Consider the following 7,613-nt stretch of genomic DNA (forward strand, 5'->3'; position numbering starts at 1 on the left):
TTAAAAAAGGATTTAAAAGTTTATAAGGTAAAAATTACAGTGAGCTAAGTTTGATTTATTATTGCAGAAAGAAAACATTTTAATAAATGTAATGCAGCCTAAGTAAACAGTGTTTGTAAAGTCTTCAGCAGTGTACAGTAATATCCTGAGCCTTCACATTCACCCACTACTCACTCAGTGACTCATCCAGAGCAATTTTCAGCCCTGCAAGCTCCATTATGGTAAGTGCTCTATATAGGAGACCATTTTTATCTTCTGTACCATATTTTTACTGTATTCTTTCTATATTTAGATATACAAATACTTACCATTGTGTTATAATTGCCTGCAATATTCAGTATAGTAGTTTGCTGCGCAGGTTTGTAGCCCAGGAGCAATAGGTTATTCCATTTAGTCTGGGTGTGTAGTAAATAGGTAATACTATCTAGGTTTATATAAGTATACTCCATGATGTTTGCACAATGTTGAAATTGCCTAATGGAATATTTCACAGAACATATCCCAGTTGATAAGTGATGTATAACTGTATAGAGAATAAAGCAGTTGACAATAAATAGTAATAGTAATTTTCATGTTTCCAATTTCATGAGAAAAATTTCAGTATTTCACCATTAATTATATTACATATATTAAAATTAGGTATGCTTGCATATCAAAAGACATCCTTGAGAGAGGGAAAGAGCAGTCACACAATGGAAGATATTTTCAATAAATTTCTCTAGCAAAGGACTTGTATCCTATAAGTTCATAAGATTAGAAGTCAAGGTTGAGAATGGTACTAGAAAAAGGCAGAAGAAGGCTTCTGGAGTGCTAGTAATACTAAATGTTGTGATCTGGAAGCTGGTTACCTAAGTGTGTTTCAAGGTTCATTGAGCTGTACATTTAACACTATAAACTTCCCCATTAGCACTGCTTTTGCTTTATCCCAGAGGTTTTGGTATGTTGTGTCTCCATTTTTATTCATTCCAAATATTTTAAAATATGCACCTTAATTTTATTATTGACACAAAGGTTGTATGTACAGGGGCTGCCACTTCTTGCATATTTAATGATCATAATGTCATCAATGCTATATACCAACATTGTTTTTAAAAAATAATGAAGAGAAAAATGGGTCAAATTCCTTCTTTGGGGACTAGAGTGTGACAAGGCTTTAGAGTTAATATATCTCTGAAGTAAGACAGTGAAGGTATATTGCTGGCTTTGACAACAAAAAAGCCTCCTCCTGATGCCCATTTTATGCCCAAGAACAAGTGTAGAGAGAAAAAAGCATTTTCCAGATCAATGTCACATACCAATTGTCAGGGGATGTATTGATTTACTCATGCAATAAAGCACATCTGGAATTGCTACTGCGGTTTGCGTCACCACCACCTGAATGAATTTATGATAAATCCACTGTCATTTCCCAAGAGTTATCTATTTTGTGCACAAGCTAAGTAGATAGGCAGAATTGAATGTGGTAGAAAGCTATTTAATACCAAATGTTTGTGAGGATGTAGGGAGATGAGGAGCTTTATTCATGTTTGAGAGTACGTAATTGCACAACAATGTAGGAGACCAATTAGGCAGTATATAATAAAACTTCCCTCTGATCCAACTTCATAATGCCAGAAATATGATTGTATATGTATATGTAACATACCAGATTTATAAATGTATAAATTCTGTCACATACATCTCAGAGATATTCTTTCATAAATTCATATATTCTATCAATAATATTTACATCTGAGATATTCTGTCACAAATTTATGAAGGGCAGAAGCATTCTGAAAATACAGTTTTGAAGACTTTAGGACAAAGATGCTATTTAAAAGTTAACACATGAGATCAGATAGAGGTAGGAAAATGTCCTTGAGTAGAGTATGTTACCATTTTGATTTTTATTGTTAAACCTGTATAAGTGGGCAGGAAGAAAAGGCTAAAAGAGCGTATGCCAGAATGTTAAAAATTGTATTATCAAGTTAAAAGAATTATTAACAATTGTAAATTTAAGTTTTTTCCTCCTTTTTTACTCTGATCACATATTTTTAGGCAACAAATAGTCATCATTCAGACAATTATAATTTAAATAGTATATACAGCTATAATAAAATTATCTTAATATGATGTGAAATCAGGAAATCAGTATACAAACTGTGTATGGAATAGAGGCCTAAAGGAAATATGCCATATGTTAACAGTTTTAATCTTTGAAAGTTATCATCAAATATTTCATTTTCTACCTTGTATTTCTCTTTATAATAAATGTATTTTCTTTGTAACATAAAATAATCAATATATTCTAAACATGTTCATACTATTTGATGAAAGTTTAGAGAATTTATGAATGTATTATATAAAAGATATTTTATAAATATTATAGAAAAAATAGAATTATCATATCTATAAATATAAGAAACAATTATACCCATAAAGTGAAACTGCTTCAACTATTAAAATTAGTTTTACAAATATTTAATAATAAAATATTTGAGATACTGTTTAGTTTAAAAAATCAGTTTGGAAAATGATGTTATTCTAATTTTGTAAGACATTACATGCATTCATACACTGAAGAAATATGCTTAAATGACTACATCGGTGTTTTCAGTGATTGTCTCTATGTGGTAGGAGAATGGTTGGCTTTTGTTTTCTCCTTTATATTCTTCAAATTTTTCTAATATACTTCTCAAAGTACACAAATACTATGTTTTTTTATTGTATTTTAGGTTCTGGGGTACATGTGCAGATCATGCAGGATTATTGCATAGGTAGACACATGGCAAGGTGGTTTGCTGCCTCCATCCCCTCGTCACCTATATCTGGCATTTCTCCCCATGTTATCCCTCCCCAACTTCTCCATCCCCTGCTGTACCTCCTCTAGCCACCCCCAACAGACCCCAGTGTGTGATGCTCCCCTCCCTGTGTCCATGTGTTCTCATTGTTCAACACCTGCCTGCCTATGAGTGAGAACATGCGGTGTTTGGTTTTCTGTTCTGTGTTAGTTTGCTGAGAATGATGGTTTCCAGATTCATCCATGTCCCTACAAAGGACATGAACTCATCATTTTTTATGGCTACATAGTATTCCATGATGTATATGTGCCACATTTTCCTTGTCTAGTCTATCATCGATGGGCATTTGGGTTGGTTCTAGGTCTTTGTTATTGTAAACAGTGCCACAATGAACATACGTGTGTATGTGTCTTTATAATAGAGCAATTTATAATCCTTTGGATATATACCCACTAATGGGATTGCTGGCCAAATGATTTTTTAATCTTTTTTTATTGTACTTTAGGTTCTGGGGTACATGTGTAGATCATACAGGGTTGTTGCATATATACATACACAATAAGGTACATACATAGTAAGGTGGTTTGGTCAGATGTTTTTAAAAAAGATTTTATATGTGAAAAATACTTTTTCTCATTCCATACATTATTTTTTGGCTTATCATAAACATGAGCATTAAAAGCTGTTTTAAAAGGTTTCATTTTCCTCAAGGAAGATAACCAACTATTGAGATTTAAGTGAATCTGTAACAAATTTAAACAATTAAAGAGCATGTCATTATTGTTTTGAGTTTGCTTAGTGAGGGGAAGGAGGCCTTAAATTCAATTAAAAAGCTTATTAGTGATGATACTAACTCTAGATATTTTCAGTGCAGATTGACACTGTGTAACACACAGTTATTATATATTTCTTATTAAAATATCTGATCAAATGCTGTCTATAGTAAGCATATGTTCCAAGTTGTTACAGATGCTCCTGTATAAAAATATTTATATGAAAATTGAGGGTACTTTATTTGTATTCTTTTCCAAATAAGTCACTTAATCTGACGTATGTCCATTCTTCAGATTGTAATCCTTTCCTTCGACACTTATTGGAACTTATTTAAAGTATATTTAAATATCAGAAAACTTCTCCCCTTATTATCTATTAAACAAAGTCCAAATACCTTATCTTGGAATTCATAACATTCTAGAGTCAGGTTTCAATAAACTTTTAAAATCTTACATATTTTTTCTTCTCCCCCAAATACTCTATATTCCTTCTATACCAGTATATTTGTCATTTTCTGAGCAAAACCTTTATTTCCTTATGTCAGTTTCTTAGCCCAGAATATCCTTCCTCTGTATCTCCACCTGTCAAAGTTCTACCCATCTTCCAAGAAGTATCTCATGTCATGTGCTCCACAAAGATGTCTCTAATTTTAGATTATGCTCATTTTACAGACATTTTAAAAAATTTACAAATATTTTTCAATGAAAGGGTGGACTTTTCTAAAAAAATAAATAACGGTTACCTCAATGTTTATAGTAAGGCTGCAGTTTAGTAATGCTCGTAAAAAAACAAGAACAAGTACCAATAACTCACAGTGGTATTCATTTATTTTCCTTTGGTAAAAATGTACAAATTTGTAACACAGAGATTTTTATGCACATGTAGGAAACATTTTCAATTCACTAGGATGTGTGTCTTAAAGGAGTCAGCTAGATTGCTATCCAGCATCAGACATGGTTTTCTTCTGAAGTATGAATGGAACTGTGGCTGCAGACCAGAAATCTTATCATGAATATGATGTACCATTCTTTTTTTTTTTTTTTTTTTTTTTGAGGTGGGAAGCCTTGGGAGAATTTGAAAAGGGGTGGGAGGGGGTATGAATTTATTTGACTTAGGGTTTTAAAAGAATCACTCTGGCTTCTCTATTGAAAAAAAAAGGCTGATAGGGATGCAGAGGTGAAAGCAGTGAGGCCATAAAAAGCTATTGCAGTAATCCAGGCAAAAGGGACCAATAGAGGTGGTGAGAAGTGGGTAGGTTTTGGTTTGATTTCTAGGTAGAAGAAATTCTAGGTAGATTGATTTCTTTTAGACTCTGTTGGGAATATAGTAACCACATAGTATGGGAATTAAAGTGCATCCTCATTCTTCACGTTAGAAATAGGAATACATTTTTTTCCGTTCTGTCATGGAAATGAATAACTGTCATTGACAGGTCCCTCAGGTTTGGAGGCAGCCTGAAATGACTCTCAGATCCCAGATATTCTTAGGTCAAAGATGAGTTTTGTGGCTTTCTAAGATGACTTATAAGAGTTATATGATTGTGACGTTTTATGCACTTTCTCCAGTAAATAGAAGTCAAGGGGCTGGTGATTTTCACAATTTTTTCTAGAAATTACCTAGCCCAGTCCTATTGCCAGCCCTTTCAAGGTGGAAGCATCGCCAAGGACAGGGGAAGAAATTATTCTTTCACCTTGGGTATTTTTATTGCCCAGTTACTTCACAATCTAATGATTCAGAATTAATGAACAGTTTAAATATATAAACATCAATAGAGAATTTGTAGAGGGTTTCAATTTTGTTTATATAAAAATGTAAGCCTTTTTTAATGCAAGGCAATAAACAAAGTAACATTTTGGGTTACTGACAGCATTATCTGATATAATATGAATAAATAATTAGATTTGACATATTGATATATCATGCTAGCTACAAATAATATAATGCATTTTCTAGACAGCATACCACACATTTAACTTATCCAAATAACCAATTTTAACCATATATTTACTGATTCAAATTTTGAATCATACAGTTCTACTAATATTAGTGTATTTATGTACAAATTCTTTAAAAAGCACATATTATAACAACTAAAATGTTTTCAAAACAACAAATGACAAATACCAAAATCTATTAAAAAGCGTTTGACTAAAAAAGCCAGTAGATTTTTAAAAAATGTTTCAAAAATTGCTATTTTCATAATGGTATAATATTAACTCACAATAAATACATACTCCATAGAACTATTTCACTGTAATACTTTGTCTATATTAGGCATTGTTTTCAATTTAATGTTTTATTCATTTTGTAGGATACAGTGACAATCCTTAGCAATCTAAAGAGAGAACCACACCAATTTGCTATGGTATAATTTGCAGTTTCTGTTGTCCAGAAACAATGACATGAACATGATGATGATGTTATTTACTCTTCTATGGATACAGTTGAGAATTAAAGAAAACACTAAAAAAACTCATACACGAAGGTTTGTAATTAAAATGAGCTTTCCAGGAAAAATAAGAATTCTATAAATAATGAACCTTACTGATCTTATTAGGGATATAAACAGAGGACATACTATTAAATTCTAATCTATAGCTTGACCTTTTGTTCTAGTGTGGAAGATTTATTTTCTAACTCCCATTAATTTTGTTTCTTGATTTTCTTTATTTTTTTTAGTCAACATAAATCTTTTTGAATATATAGAGAAAATTAAGTAGTGAGGAAGCAAACTCTAATTTCTACAAGTCTCTTCTCCATGTCCCTTCATTGAGTTATTAATTTATTGGTAAAATTGATGACAACAACAAACTCAGTAATAGGAGATGAGACAATCATTTCACTTGAAAATTCAAATTGGCCTAGTTTGGCATTTTGCTGTATCACCACTTACATGCAAAGATAAACCTAAAACCTTTCTAGAAATGTTGTGAAAGATTTGTTTGCCAAGAAAACCCAGTAACTTTATTTTAGTTTACTTTTCATACAGATTTTCTGCAACTCAGGATTAAATAAATTGAACAGCCTCATATTCTTTAATTGCCTCCAATTTTTATTATTAAATAATAAGCCAGAAAATATTTATCTCAACTATGTTAAACTCAGTTTAGTTGAGTACTGAAGACATTTTCCTTAAAAGTCCCTGGGGAAGTATCACAAATTTAAATCATGCTTGGAATTAAAATACTGAGTTAAATTCCTTGATTTTCATTGAACAACTATTTTGAGTCAGATCATCTAGTAAGTATATATTTTACCTCAGAAAGAAATTGATTCAAGTTTTAACATTCTCTGAAGCTTGGTTTATATTTTATTAAATTCTTAATACTCAGATTTGTAAGGATCTAATGCTTGACATGACCACATAAAGATCACCCTGACAACCATACTGATTTCTGGAAAGGTCTGGAAAAAATCAAATGCTACAAATATAGAAGCTTAAATCATTTATTTGGGTATAAGCCTCTTTCAACGGACTAGTCTTAATAAATAAGGCCTAGTAATATGAAGATTAAAAAAATCTTCAAGAAACAATCCTCTACAACTTCAAGTAGTTGTTGACAAATTAAATGTCATGTTCTTTATGACTCAGTGCTCAATACCACTGAAGATTAATATTCTGCATTTGATCATTCATTCAATACATGTTAATTAAACATATTTTTATGTTATTCAAAGTGTGATACTTTGGGATGTCAAATGACTGAGTGTTCTTTGCCCTTGATCTGCTTGCAGGTAGCATCAGACAAAAGCAAATTGCAATCATACATAACCACTGCAATAGAGATGTAAGCAGGTATTATGGGACCATTGAATAAAGAACAATGAGGAACACCTTTCAATAAATGTGAGGAAGCAAAATTAAAACTGTACTTGATCACTAGAATATGCTTGTTTCCAAAAGGAACACTCTTACTTAAAGTAATAGTAAGTAGAATAAAGTGTAATCAGTACTCACTAATTGCTGAACATTGTTCTAAAGATCTTGCAAGTTATATTAATCCCATTCCTATCCAATTTATATCACTTGACAGAAGCTAAAAGAATATAGCTTCTGTA

Source organism: Callithrix jacchus, chromosome 11 (assembly GCF_049354715.1).
Source record: "Callithrix jacchus isolate 240 chromosome 11, calJac240_pri, whole genome shotgun sequence".
In the NCBI taxonomy this organism is placed as follows: Eukaryota; Metazoa; Chordata; class Mammalia; order Primates; family Cebidae; genus Callithrix; species Callithrix jacchus.